Below are 15,776 nucleotides of genomic sequence, written 5' to 3'. Positions count from 1 at the left end.
ACCCAGCCAGTATTCTACATCAACCCCATACCCCATCTAGTATTCTGCATCCACCCTACACCCCACCTAATATCCTACATCAACCCCATCTAGTATTCTACATCCACCCCATACCCCATCTAGTATTCTATATCCACCCTATAACCCATTTAGTGTTATACATCCACCCCATAACCCAGCCAGTAGCCTTCATCAACCCCATGCAGCATCTAGTATTCTACATCCACCCTATAACCCATCTAGTATTCTACATCCACCCTATACCCCATCTAGTATTCTACATCCACCCTATACCCCATCTAGTATTCTACATCCACGTTATGCCCCATCTAGAAATATTCCACAGCCTTTCTACACCCCATCCTGTATCTGTTCTCATTCACTCTGTCCCCCTTTTTATATCAATCGACATCCACTCTGCACCCCGTTTTGTATTGTTCAACCTCCAAGCCATACCCCGTATTTCATCAACCCACAGTCACCCTGTCTTACAACCTTTTACATCCACTCTATACCCCATTTAGTATTTTTCTACAGCCTCTCTGTGTCCTGCCTGTGCTGTATCCTTCCAGTTTCTTATTGTACCCTACCCAATATCATTTGACATCCACCCTGTGCCCCATTCTGTATTGTTCTACCTCCAAGCCATACCCCATATTGCATCAACCTACATTCACCCTGCACGCCATCCTATATCATTCTTCATCCATCCTTTAATCTGTCCTGTGTCAAACACCATTCCACGTTTGCCCCATACCCCATCCTGTATTATTCTGGATGCTCTTCATATTCCATTGATCTACACCCCCTATTAATCTCCTCTACCCCCTTTTCATTTTTCTTTTTCCTAACACTTCCATCATCTATCAGTCTACACAACACACACGATAGCCCATCATAATTTAATCCCATGACACCAGCCTCTTTATTATTCATTTTCTATATCGTTAGCATCTGCCTTGCATTACAGTATGTGCATATTTTGAAGTATTCTCCCCGAAAATTACCTATTACGCCTTTTTTTTTTTTAAGCAGCTAGCACCTATTCAAGACTAATTAGTGTATGTAACCAACCCCCCTCCCCCCCCCCCACAAAAAAAATGGTTATTTAGGAGAAATGCATTTTCTTATTTTTCCAGAAAGGGTTTTGCAGGCTTGTACTAGGTTAACCACAAGTTGACTGGTTACTTTCACCGCCTCTAGAGATTCACCGTGTCAGACTGTTCCCATTAGTAATGTCTTATCTTCCTCCTGGCGGACAATCTCCGGGGACCTCTCCTCCCGCCGACTTGGATTTATAAAATACCTTTTATTATTATCATCATTTTAATATTTGTCTTTTTGGTCATTACTGTACTGAGAGCTCAGAGAAAAAAAAAATTTTTGGCTGATAAAATTTTCACAAAGGCGCTTCCGTAGGCCTAAGCATTCCTTCATTTTTTTTTTTTCCTTTTTGATTTTTTTTTTTTACTCCTGTCCTCTCTCTCCTGTCACCTTCACCTCTTCTTTTTTTTCTCTCTCTCTCTTTTTTTTTTTTTCCATCTCCCTCTGCCTTTATCTGCTTTTCTCTCTCCTGGTCTCCCGCCCTCCTTTTTCTGTCCTTCCCACCCCTTCTAGGCTTCTCGATGCATTGTCAAAGCCAATGCCATTATAGCTTTCTCTCTCGCTCTCTCTCTCTTTCAGAGCCCCCCCTCTCCACATCCCTCCCTCCCCTTCCTCCCACACCCCCCTCTTCCACTAAAACACAGCAAGCAGCCATCCACAAAGTCAGATCATGCGAAAGGCAACTGAGCTTGAGCAAGCTCTTATCCTTTTCTGCCTTTTCATCCAGACCAAACCCAAGAGTTGGAAAGCAGACAAGATGAAAACACGTGCTTCCCAAATTCCTTCACCCCCATACGACGCCAGAAAGGAGTAAAGCCAAGCATTGCTGCGCGGGGTTAACCAGCAAAGCCTGCCGCAAGGCCGTTTCTACCTTTGGTGGAAGAAGGGGGAAAAAAAAATCATCTTTTCTTTTTCTATCCCGACAACATCTGGGCCGTCGCCGTATAAAAAAAAAAAAATCTCAGCCGTCTTCGATGTGGATTTCACCTTAACGTTCAAGAGAAGACGGCGTAATGTAAGTTTTGCTACAATGTTTCTTTAAAAAAGATTGGGGGGTCAAGACCGGGATCATTAGCGGGGTCTGGAATTTTGTATAACAGGAGGGGTTGGGGAAAGGAAGGGGGGGGGGCGTAACCACGAGGGACCAAATCAAAAACTTATTTGCATTTATTAATTTTTACGTTTTCTTTTTTTCGGGAGATGCAAGAACGTGTTGTGGGGGTGGGTAGGGTATGGTAGGGCTTTTGGGGGGGGGGGGTGCTCGTCTCGATATCTGGGTCGCTGGTACAAAACAGGGATCCCCCCGCATAGCGTATAAGCACGTTAGATCGTTTTTGTAAGCGGTGCCATCTAGAAGAAGGGCACGTGGAAACTGGAAGGAGTTACTGTATTTATTGGGTTTTTTTTGTTTGTTTTTTTTTTTTTTTTGGTGGATGGTGTTTGAGCGAGTGGAACGTCTCATCGTGGTTGTGTATTGTGTGTGTGTGTTCCGTCTTCTTAAAGTGAATGATCGCTGGCGAAGAGCGATGTGAATAATAATCGACTTGGAAGTGCGACAAGATCGGCCATTTTTGTTACTGGAAAGGGCACGTGGGTCTGGTTTTCTGAGGTCCTACTAATTGAAGCTTTTATGATCAAATTGTACCAAACAGTAGACAGAGGAGGGCCGCATGTACCCTACAAACAACTAACGAGTATATTCTTCTTGGGTCGTCAGGTCGTACCTGGTTGCATTCATAAGGGTGGGGGGGTGATCGTATTAAAGGCATTCCTTATGATGCAACGTACTGGGGGCTGCGCAGTGTACGTCAGGGGGAGGCAGCGAGGGGGGGGTTTCTTCATATAAAAAGACATTCCAACCATTGAACAAAGCACGTGGTGCTTGTATTGTGAAGATGTGGGGGTACGAAAACCTGATTTCCTCTCCTACTGTATCCTGCGGGTACAGTAAGAAAAAAAAATATTCTGTTTATTAACCCTTCGCCCGGGCGACAATGCCGCACTGCAGTGCGATACGCCGCGGAGCCCGTTCAGGCGCTGAATAAGTTAATCAGGAAAGGTTACAGAAAAGGGATGCTCTTTTAATATTTCCCCCCCATTCCATTGTATCGTCAAGTCACGTGCTGCCTCCTCTTCCCCCCCACCTTTTTTCTGAGAAGCTGCAATTCCGAAACTCATTGTAAGACAAGCTGGTAGTGAGGGGTAGCAAAGACCGGGGGGCCACTTAAGAAAGGTATGGAATTCGGACGGACCTGCAAAGGGTCATGGATTAACCTATTCAGGGCCACCAAAAAAAAAAAAAAACGCTACTGTTCAACGCAGTTGATTTATCGAGGCAGGTTAATGGGTCGTTTTTTTTTTTTTCATTGGGTTGTGAGAGATGGTTCATAAACAGGGGTGGACTGACAACTCATGGGGCCCCCGGGCAATAGGGGATCATGGGGCCCCTGTGTCCTTGCCCAAACTCAAAATAGCCTATGAAAAAGGTACCAGGGGCATCTCATGGGCTCCCTACTGACCCCGGGCCCCCGGGCAGCGCCCAAGTTTCCAAATGGTCAGTCCGCCCCTGTTCATAAAGTATTACATATGGAAAGGGAGGCAAAGATTAAGCTACTTCTTGACCTTTTGTGGCTCTGGTCTGTTGTTGGCTTGGTCCCTTGTAGTTGGGGCCCAAATTCCAGTGGGGAGCCGGGGTTTGGCCTGTCCTTGCTAATCTTAATGTTGAATGCTCGGCCTTCATAGCGTCCTTTAGGCCAAATTTTATAAAGCTGTAGGAATTCGCTTCATTTTCAACACCAATTTTTTTTTTTTTTTGGAACACAATGCAGGAGAACCTCAAGGGGGAGGGAAGGATAATTAATTGCCTTTATCTAGTCTTTAAAATTGGAAACCGAGGCGTACCTTGAAAGAGGCACAGGAATCCACTTATAAAATTCCACTGGACCCGATGGCAATTAAGTTTAGTTCTATTAATACTAATAGGATGGTAATTTTAATACTTCTGATGTTAAGAAGGACATAATGCAGGAACCAAAAAGGCTGACGTTCTAAAAATGTAATTACAAAATCTAATATTAAGGGTGGAGCAAGAAGGACAGAAAGTTGAATGACAGGCTTATATAAAAAGACACAAACTTCATATTAATTCATGCAACAATAATAATTTTTTTTATGTATACAGTCCAAATACCTTGAAGGTGAGCTGCGATCGGCCTCTTATTTATTTATTTCAGGTACTTATATAGCGCCGTCAATTTACACAGCACTTTACATATATATTGTACATTCACATCAGTCCCTAATCCTCAAGGGGTGTACAATCTAAGGTCCCTAACTCACATCCATACACATACTAGATACATCATTGGCAGGAAACGATGTTCATATCTACTAAATGTCGCAATTTCAGACCGTTTACGAGGTACCTACAGGTAAGACTTTTTAGAAGCCTGCCTAGAGGACAACGCTAACATTTGACTTATTTATTTCAGGTACTTATATAGCGCCATCAATTTACACAGCACTTTACATATATATTGTACATTCACATCGGTCCCTAACCCTCAAGGGGTGTACAATCTAAGGTCCCCAACCCTCAAGGGGAGTACAATCTAAGGTCCCTAACATACATTCATACATACACATACTAGGGCCAATTTAGACAGGAGACAATTCACCTACCAGCATGTCTTTAGAGTGTGGGAGGAAACTGGAGTACCTGGAGGAAACCCACACAGGCACAGGGAGAACATGCAAACTCCAGGCAGATGGTGCCGTGGTTGGGATTTGAACTGGCAACCTTGGTACTGCCAGGCAGATGTGCTAACCACTTAGCCACTATGCCAGCCTCTTGCTGTTTCTTTATAGCAGAGCTCAGATTGCGAGAGGGAGAAGCAGCACAAGTATTTTTTTATTTTATTTTTGATTTCAGGTGCTTATATAGCGCTGTCAATTTTACGCAGCACTTTACATATATATTGTACATTCACATCAGTCCCTAACCCTCAAGGGGCGTACAATCTAAGGTCCCTAACCCTCAAGGGGCGTACAATCTAAGGTCCCTAACCCTCAAGGGGCGTACAATCTAAGGTCCCTAATTCACATCCATACATACACATACTAGATACATCATTGGCAGGAAACAATGTTCATATCTACTAAATGTCACAATTTCAGACCGTTTACAAGGTACCTACAGGTAAGACTTTTTAGAAGCCTGCCTAGAGGACAACGCTAACATTTTGACGTATTTATTTCAGGTACTTATATAGCGCCATCAATTTACGCAGCACTTTACATATATATATATTGTACATTCACATCAGTCCCTAACCCTCAAGGGGAGTACAATCTAAGGTCCCTAACTCACATTCATACATACACATACTAGGGACAATTTAGACAGGAGCCAATTCACCTACCAGCATGTCTTTGGAGTGTGGGAGGAAACTGGAGTACCCGGAGGAAACCCACGCAGGCACAAGGAGAACATGCAAACTCCAGGCAGAAGGTGCCATGGCTGGGATTTGAACTGGCGACCTTAGTACTGCCAGGCAGACGTGCTAACCATTTATCCACTGTGCTGCCCATAACAAGTAACTGGTCAGATGTGCTAACAGGCTATATGCTGATAGGAGGAGAAAGCAGAGTGACAGAGTGATGAGCTCATCAGTCTGCAGATTATTTTTTCATCGTCCACTCAAGGTTGAGGGAAGGACAAGACCTGTAGGTTTTACTGAATCGCACCAGAGACAAATCAGGTCACCTGCTCTTTCAGACAATAGGCTGCCCTAAGTGCAATAAATAGGCCAAAGAAGCATTTTTAGTCATTTTGGTGTGTTTGTTGCGCATGAAAATGCATGTCTGCTCACTACGTTTGGGATGCCATTAACAATGAATGGCACCATAAGCACAATGCCTGTTTTAAGCGTGGTCCATGAATGTGCACAAAAATGCACACAGAACGCTCAGATGTGAATGAAGCCTGAGTGTTACTTAACTGCAGTAGATTCAAATCAGGTCTCCTGCTCTGCTAGATAGTTACTACTGGTTACTAGGAAACATAGTAGATGGTTTTGTCAAGTGTTCCATTAACATCTGAAAATTAAACAATAAAAGGAAAGATTCCATGTATACCTCAATACACTGTCTATGAGCATGAATCTGACTTTCAGTCTAGCAACAGATTTCATTATGTGCTTACAATTAGAGGAAACGGGGGTACTTGGACCATTGCATTTGCATTCAGGTTATCGGCTGTGATGGTTTGTGTTAAAGTGGTTTATGCCCAAAAAATTCCAATTACTGGACAAGTATATCAATAAGTCTGTGGCAGAGGCAAAAATGCCAGCCCACCTTTGCGTAGAACAGTTTTTTTCAACCAGGATTCCTTGGAAACCTAGGGGTTTCCCCAGATTTTTTCTAGAGGTTCTTGGAACCATGAGCAATTTCTGACTCTCAGGTAAGTATCCACTGACACCAGTCACCTTTTCAGCAATATGTAAAAAGTAGAATCTTCTCAATGGCTAACACTGTTAGGAGCATTCTTCCCTTTGACCACTGGTATAATAGGGCCCTTCTCTCACTGACTGTTCCAATGACCACTGATATAAGGGGATCCTTCTCACAATGTAATTGGATCATTTTCCACTGATCCCCATTCTAAGATGACCCTTCTCAACTGACTACCAGTATAAGGGGACATTCTTCCACTGATCACCAATCTAAGAGCTCCCTTCTCCACTGATCCCCATTCTAAGATGACCCTTCTCAACTGACCACCAGTATAAGGGGATATTCTTCCACTGATCACCAATCTAAGAGCTCCCTTCTCCACTGACCACCATTGTAAAATGCCAGCCCACCTTTGTGTAGAACAGTTTTTTTCAACCAGGGTTCCTTGAACACCTAGGGGTTTCCCCAGATTTTTTAGAGGTTCTTGGAACCATGAGCAATTTCTGACTCTCAGGTAAGTATCCACTGACACCAGTCACCTTTTTAGCGATATGTAAAAAGTAGAATCTTCTCAATGGCTAACACTGTTAGGAGCATTCTTCCCTTTGACCACTGGTGTAATAGGGCCCTTTACTCACTGACTGTTCCAATGACCACTGATATAAGGGGATCCTTCTCACAATGTAATTGGATCAATTTCCCCTGATCCCCATTCTAAGATGGCCCTTCTTAACTGACCACCAGTATAAGGGGATATTCTTCCACTGATCACCAATCTAAGAGCTCCCTTCTCCACTGACCACCATTGTAAAATGCCAGCCCACCTTTGTGTAGAACAGTTTTTTTCAACCAGGGTTCTTTGGAAACCTAGGGGTTTCCCCAGATTTTTCTAGAGGTTCTTGGAACCATGAGCAATTTCTGACTCTCAGGTAAATATCCACTGACACCAGTCACCTTTTTAGCAATATGTAAAAAGTAGAATCTTCTCAATGGCCAACACTGTTAGGCACATTCTTCCTTTTGACCACTGGTGTAATAGGGCCCTTCTCTCACTGACTGTTCCATTGACCACTGATATAAGGGTATCCTTCTCACACTGATTACTCATCTAAGAGGACCCTCCTCCACTGACCACCGAATGTAAGGGGATCTTCTTGCACTGATTACCTATCTAACAGGACACTTCCTCACTGTTCTCTTATAATGGGATCTTTTTCCCCTGATCAGCAATCTAAGATGACTCTTCTCCACTGACCCCCAATGTAAGGTGATCTTCTTCCATTGATCACCAAATAAAGATTACCCTCCTCCTCTCCACTAGCACTCAAGTAAGGGAATCTTGTCCCACTGATCACCCATGTAAGAGAAGTATTTTCCATTGACCACCAATGTAAGGATATCTTCTTCCACTGATCACAAATCTAAGAGGACACTTCTCCACTGACCATTAATGTAAGGGAATCATGTCCCACTGATCAGACACTTAAGAGAGCTCTTCTCCATTGACCACCAGTGTAAGTGGATTTTTAACTCTGATCAGCAATCTAAGATGAACCTCCTCCACTAACCACCAATGTAAGGTGATCTTCTTCCACTGCTAACCAATCTAAGATGGCCCTCCTCCACTGAGCACGCATGTAAGGGGATCTTGTCCTACTGATCACCCAACTAAGAGAAGTCTTCTCCATTGACCACCAGTGTAAGGAGATCTTCTTTCACTGATCACAAATCTAAGAGGACACTTCTCTACTGAATACTAATGTAAGGGGATATTGTCCCACTGATCAGACACCTAAAATGACTCTTCTCTATTGACCACCAATGTAAGTGGATTTTTTTCCCACTGATCACCCATCTAAAAAGGACCCTTCTCCATTTTTCTTCAATGTAATTGGATCATTTTTCACTGATCCCCATTCTAAGATGACCCTTCTCAACTGACCACCAGTATAAGGGGATATTCTTCCACTGATCGCCAATCTAAGAGCTCCCTTCTCCACTGACCACCATTGTAAGGGGATCTTGTCCCACTGATCCCAATCTAAGAGGACTCTTCATTGAAAAGCAATGTAAAGGGATCTTCTCCCACTAATTACCCATCTTAGAAGATCCTTCTCTACTGTTCACGAATGTAATAGAATCCTTTTCCACTGATCCCCAAACTGACTGACCACCAGTGTAAGTGACCATCCAACTGATCTCCAATGTAAGGTGACACTACGCTGTCCACTAATGTAAAGTGTCACTTCACTTACCAATAATTTAAAGGGAACCTTGACAGTTATAGAAAGCAGGTACTACCAATGAAAGGGAACAATGCAATTTTTATTGTCTGCATTTTTCTTTTTTTTTGGCCATTATTATTCATTGTATTGTTAACGTAATTTCATTATCATTACTGAAAATCATTTTGTTGTATTGGGTGTTAAATACATTAAAATTCAACTCCAGTAATTAAAAAAGTGTAGGGATGCCCCACTGTAAGGTTTAAATACTCATTATGTCTAAGGGAACAAAGGAACAGGCATTATTATTTACCCTATTCCTCACTCCGGCACTGTTCTCTCTCTGAAGCTCCCATCGGTGGACAGTCCTTTGGTGCCATCACGTACAATGCAGAGCTATTAATACTGCATTGTATGTAGAGGAGACAAGTGTTTGAACATGCCCATGAGTGGCTTAGAGAGGAGTCTGTGGGAGACTGGTAGTACAAATGGGAGAGACCTTGTTGGAGCATTGAATAAAGGTAAGAATTTCTCCTTATTCTGGCACCCCTAGGCATAACAAGCATTTAACCCTTGCAATGTAGGAGATTGGGGGGGGGGTGGTACTGCAAGGGTTTTTTGTTGTGCCTGGAGTTGGGCTTTAAACACATACTCATTCTTATGTCCCAACTTAATTTTCCTGATAATGTACTATCAGCTATATATAATGTCATTATTATCAAGGCTTCCTTGAGACTTGAAAGTAGTTTCAAGGGTTTCTCCATGGTGACAATGTTGAGAAAGGCTGCTGTAGATTAAATTGTACATATTGAAATCCTTCAATTAGTATTATATGGGATAAACCATTGTAAGGAATTGTGTAGTCCCCATTCTCTCCATAACATAGATGTTCAGCACTCATGCAACCTGAGCATTCATGTTAAGATCCACCACCAGCCACAATTATTATTATTATACAGGATTCATATAGTGCCAACAGTTTGCGCAGCGCTTTACAAAACGAATGACGTTTTCAACTGCCAAACCATGCCAGAATGTCGAGCTTTCATTTTAGAACTACAACTGCCTTTCCAGGAAGGATACGATTCACCTCGGCAACCTAATGGTCATTGCCGATATCTAGAGCCATGTAACTGGTATACTATGAATATCCAGTTCTGACTGCAGAAAAAATTGTGTCTACACCATACGGTCTATTTATAACCGATGGGCGAATCCAGGAATTTGTTGGCCAGAATAAGTAACTAAGCAAATCTTCTACAAATATGCCGTAGGTGCTCAACAGATTGCTGACTGTGGTGATGCAGATCTCCATGTGGGATAACCAGAAATTGTTGGATTTGCGATGTGGCCAAAGTTAGCTGAGGAAACTTGTAACATCAACTGCTTTAACTATGACAAATGTTATTAAAATAAGTAATTTACATGAAAAGGTAGGCCCGGAGCAAAAAAAAAAGTAAGCGCAGGGACGACATGACTGGGAGGAATAGAGGGACAGCATATACGGGTAAAAGAAGGGTAGGAAGTTTGAGAGTATGGCTTACCAGATTGGATGGGGATGTTTGGGAAGGTTCACAGAAAGAAAAAAGGAGTGTCCGATCCCAGGAAGTCCAGTGGGGAAGTTGGAAGAAGAAGCTTCCCACCCTTCCTCCCCTTCGTGCTTTGGTTTGGATTGTCACGGCGGCCTTGGCGGTGGTTGGTCTTTGGAGGAGGAAAGAATTCTGTATGGAGAAAGATTCTGGACCCATCGGTGGTATGGGGACCTCGGTACATTCCGGTTAACTCGGAATAGGTAAAATGGTGGTCACTGCGGATAAGTAGGGTTATCTCCAAGCCGATGTTTTGCAGCTGGGGATAAGTAGGATTGTCCCTGAGCCGGTGGGTTGTGGCTGGGGGCCTAAGTTGAAGGAATGTTTTTCCTCAAAAGTCAAGTTGGGTTTATGGCCCTCAAAATGATCACCACGGTTTTCCTCTGTTCTCTAATTTTTGGAATTTTATGTTATTTATGTTGAAATAATTTATTGGTTAATAAAAGGCTGCTATGGCCATTTTATTATTACTATTATTATTATACAGGACTTATATAGCGCCGACAGTTTTCTCAGCGCTTTACATTATGGAGGGAGACAGTACAGTAAAAATACAGTTCAATACAAGAGGGATTAGAGGGCCCTGCTCCTTGGAGCTTACAATCTAGGAGGGAAGGGATAGTGGTACAAGAGGTAATTAGCTGTGGGGGATGGAGTGGTTGGGGGAGTAGGGGATTCCAGTAGTTAGCCGGGGTCAGGGTAGGCTTTCCTGAAGAGATGAGTTTTCAGAGTGCGCCTAAAAGTAAGCAGGGAAGGCAATAGCCTGATAGCTTGAGGTAGGGAATTTTGACTCCAAAGCTTGGTTTGTGTATTTTGTATAGCTGGAATGGTGGAGGGTATGGCCTAGCAGGCTTGGTTATGTTGGAAGGCGCATATTCTACCCTTGTCATTAAGACCAAATGGTAAAACTTTTTGGAACTGGTAAATGTGCCGGTTGGGTGTTGGGTTTCTTATAAAGCATGGAATTGGATCGGTCGCCAATGTATTGTGAATCTTGGAAGAATGTGAGATGGGACCTTACATTTCTAAAGCTATGATCAGCCCTTCTTGTGGGTTTCCAGGTTGAAATGGGAAAACCCTTTAAGTGTTTCACCCGCTATGATAATGTTATGTGTAACATCTAAGAGAGGGTTTGTAGAATGTCTATTGGCACGTGTCAGAGAACATTCCATTGTGAGGCAAAGCCTATGCCAAGCAACGTGGAAAACTCCCAGATGGCCACTGCTGATTGGCTGCTTGTAAAGCTGTTCACCTGCATCCGGCATGATGAAACTCCAGTCTCAAACAAACAATGAACGTTGCGTGAATGTGCAGGGCAAGCCATGGGCAGGGATTGAAGGGTCTGGCCCAGGCACTGACCTCATAAACAAAAACTAAACCAAATGTTGATAACTTTGAGGTTCTGGGATTTGTTTGGTGAGCTCCACTCAGAAATGAATTTCAATAGTATTTTTCTTTTATATGAACCATACCATAAAATGCTAGAAGAATTGAGATGCTGAGAGCATATGCTGATGTGATCCTTAAACAAACATTCCAAGATTGTTCATTAACCCATCATCCTAGACACCTTCACTCACAGAAATGCACAATGGCTATGGTTATTGTTAAAGTTCTACTCTAGTAAAACCTAAAAATGTTGCAATAAAGGTGCATGGTTTACCTTTCCTGGTTTATATTTGTGATATTTGAATTCCCCAGGCCAACCTGCTATGTAACATCCTCAGATTGTGGGTTACTTGAGATTGCCTTCTTCCTTTTTCCCCCATCATCAGCATGCTAAAATTTTTTCATTTTCATACAAGCCATATTTTAGACCCAATGATGTCATCACTGGGTCTCTTTGCTTCTCTGTACCATGGCTGTTGGGAGGGGCTGATAGGGTGCTGCTCATAGCTTCCTAAAAACATCAGAGTACTCCTCTTAAGAACCCTCAGCCCTAATGGTGGGCTGCCTCTTGGGTGGAAGTTGTGCAGGTACCAAAATGCCTTCATGGGTGGGTGTCAGTAAATAGGAATGGGCATTCTTTGTCAGCCGGTGGGGACACCTGGTCCAACGACATCTGTTTAGGATGGAATTTCCCTCACTTTAAAGAGATTTGAGAGATGAACTTGATGAACAAGCGAATAATAACTTACTGAACTGAAATACACCGCAAGAAATCATTTAAAGTGGAACCGAACTCCAGTGGTGCAAAGGTTACATACCTTGCTGGTCGTTATTATCTTCTCCCCAGACTATTGCCAGATTGACAAGAAGAACCTCTCTAGCGCTTCAAAGGGATTAATGCCAGGAGACAGACTAGGGAATCAAACGTGTTATTGGCCTCGGAACTTGGTGGTGCAGCCCTCCTCTGACTAAGGGATCAACCAAAAACTGGAAAAAGAAGCACACAGGGGGCGCAAACACCTAGCGCAGTTTATTGGAGAATTAAAAAAATGGAAAACATACAAAAAGAGATGCATATAAAAGCCTGTAAAACCACTGAGATGGCCCAACGTGATGGCACCGTACCCAACTGGTGGCAAAGTCGGCCTGCTAAAACGTTTCAGGGATGGCCCTTGTGTGCTTCTTTCTCTTTAATGCAGGTCACTAAGAGCCCATTTATTTTTATGCATTGCATTGTATTATCACATGTACATTAATGCACACCAATATAGGCTGCATTAAGGAATGGGCTACCAACGTACCCAACACAATTAAAATCATGCATGACCCTTTTGTTGTAAGGCAACACACTGCCATGCTTGATAATGTAAAAAACTCCTGCGCTCAATGGAACACCTATTAATAAGCATCACACACTCGCCTCAACCACAAGGAAAGAACATAAAAATGCAAAAAATAGTGCAGCGCTAACAACCTATACTAAAATACAAATGAGATAAATGGAAATATCACATATAGAATGCACAATAAATATTCAGTGTTAGGTGCTCATGAAATGAATACTATGTGCAGCAGTCCATAAATGCCAATGATGGTGAAAAATCACAGCAAAACTCCGTGAGGTGATCACAGTGCCACTCAGTGTGCGGTCAATCCACGGATGGCCAAGATGGCCCCTCACCTCCTTGATGCGACCCACTGGGCCAAACAGCTATGTAGGTGACCTTATACACCCAATAAGGTATCATCAAAGGATGGAATGTATGGATAGATCCCTCCTATCTCCTAGGTACTCGATTCCACAAAACCATTTAAGATACCATTAAAAACAAAGAAGATCCTCCATAGTGTAATCCAGTTTTAATAATAACATGAATATAAATAAAATGCCCACTCACATGTAAAATGACAAAGATCAGCTTTTTCCCATATCATGGGTATGTTTCCATGGTCCTCATGCTAAGAAATGCATGCAGCTCCACTTGCTCCACAATCCCTCCAGAAATGGCGCCGACACCGGAAATGACGTCACCGCGCCACCGGAAATGTCAGTGCGCACGGTGGCACGGTGACGTCATTTCCGGCGTCGGCGGAACCATGGAAACACACCCATGATATGGGAAAAAGCTGATCTTTGTCATTTTACAGGTGAGTGGGCATTTTATTTATATTCATGTTATTATTAAAACTGGATTACACTATGGAGGATCTTCTTTGTTTTTAATGGTATCTTAAACGGTTTTGTGGAATCGAGTACCTAGGAGATAGGAGAAGATATTGGAGGGTTCTATCCATACGTTCCATCCTTTGATGATACCTTATTGGGTGTATAAGGTCACCTACATAGCTGTTTGGCCCAGTGGGTCGCATCAAGGAGGTGAGGGGCCATCTTGGCCATCTGTGGATTGACCGCACACTGAGTGGCACTGTGATCACCTCACGGAGTTTTGCTGTGATTTTTCACCATCATTGGCATTTATGGACTGCTGCACATAGTATTCACTTTATGAGCACCTAACACTGAATATTTATTGTGCATTCTATATGTGATATTTCCATTTATCTCATTTGTATTTTAGCATACACTGCCATGCTTTGCGCCACCCTACAAGGATGCTGTATTGCCTTAGTGCTTTGGGATGCCATTCAAGATGAATGCCAATGCAACAGGGAAGTGTAAATGCGGTCCTATAGGTGCATTTGTAAAGCAGGGAATGTGACTTTCACCAAACATTCACCGAAGGTAAATCGATCACTGTAATTTAATACTCATATACCTGGAAGGTTCACCTGCAGTGAATGCTTGGAGAATGGAAGATTCACTGCCTTGAGGCCCCATTCACAGTTTAGCGTACTGGGAACGGGCTCAGAAACATGCATTTCTGCACGTTTTCCTGAAAACGAGCAAAAAACACTACAATGCGCACTGCAAACCGTGCTTGGCTCATTGCCAAAAAAAAAAAGTACATGAGCTACTTTGGCACGTTTGTTGCACGACCATTCAAGTAAATGGACTACTGTGACAAACATGCCAAAAACACTGTTTAAAAAAAGGTGACGCAACACATTAGACAGGTGCGACCTTAAAGTGCAGAAGTGTGAATATAGAACAACTGTGAGCAAGCTGGACAATTCTAAATATTTGTTTTGTAATCAGTCAGTGAGAAACATTTGTAAAGGCTGGTGTTAGCATTAGGCTTGTTATCTAAATAGAGAAAGCGTTGAGTAAATGTTTACACGTCGGTCATAAATCATAAGCAGGATGATTTTAAAGCACACTGGACCAGACCTTGCTTACTCCACAGCCATGCACTCAACCTAGACTGACATAAAATCCTAACTATGGTTCAAGACTGGCCATACATCCCTTAAATGTTGTCCAATCCTGATAAACTGGCCAAAATTCCAACCATTGCAGTTGACACAAAAGTCAATTAGAAACTTTTCAGCCGAACAGCATCCCATCAGATACAGTCATGGTTTAGGTATTCAGACAGCTATGGGTGCTGTGGCTGCTCTATTACAATAGCCCAGGAAAAAATGGCAATGAGGCACAAATCTTCAGCCAATAGAAAAAAGTAATTATTTGAGCCTGGTGGCTTGGGTTTGGCAGCTCGTCTACAGAACAGATGGCCCCTGGGAGGTAGAGAAGTCTTTGTGTAATAGAACCAATAAGAATACCAAAAGAATGTTTTGGTAGTCCAGGATTTGGAGAAGACATAAATAGGCATTAAATACCAAAAGCCTCCTGACTTGTCATTCAAGGTATGAGGAAATGATGGTCATGAAACACCAGAACTCTCTCCGTCAGTCAAGATGTGAGTTTGTGGTGGATATATCAGGAGTCTCCTGGCCTTTCAGTCAAGGTGTGTGTGAGGTCCTGGTGGGTAGAACAGACCAGGAGTCTCCTGGTCTGTCAGCCAAGGTACAAGACCAGAAGTCCCTGGCCTGTCAGTTAAGGTATGATGTTATGATGGGCGGAACAGATCAGTAGTCTCCTGGCCTGTCAGCCAAG

At 42.9% G+C, this 15,776-nt stretch overlaps 1 long non-coding RNA gene across 1 annotated transcript in view; it reads left to right on the top strand.

Annotated features, from left to right (window-relative positions):
- Positions 1-1,694: 1,694 nt before the first annotated feature.
- Positions 1,695-15,776, top strand: part of LOC149432671 (uncharacterized) — a 116,723-nt gene continuing 102,641 nt past the window's right edge. Inside the window, exon 1 of the long non-coding RNA XR_016308974.1 lies at positions 1,695-2,119. This is a non-coding gene — a long non-coding RNA (uncharacterized LOC149432671). The remainder of the gene's footprint in view (positions 2,120-15,776) is intronic.

This window comes from Staurois parvus, unplaced genomic scaffold, assembly GCF_062004578.1.
Source record: "Staurois parvus isolate SC_StPar_1 unplaced genomic scaffold, SC_StPar_1.0 ptg002113l, whole genome shotgun sequence".
In the NCBI taxonomy this organism is placed as follows: Eukaryota; Metazoa; Chordata; class Amphibia; order Anura; family Ranidae; genus Staurois; species Staurois parvus.
This window is presented reverse-complemented; position numbering and strand designations above follow the sequence as displayed.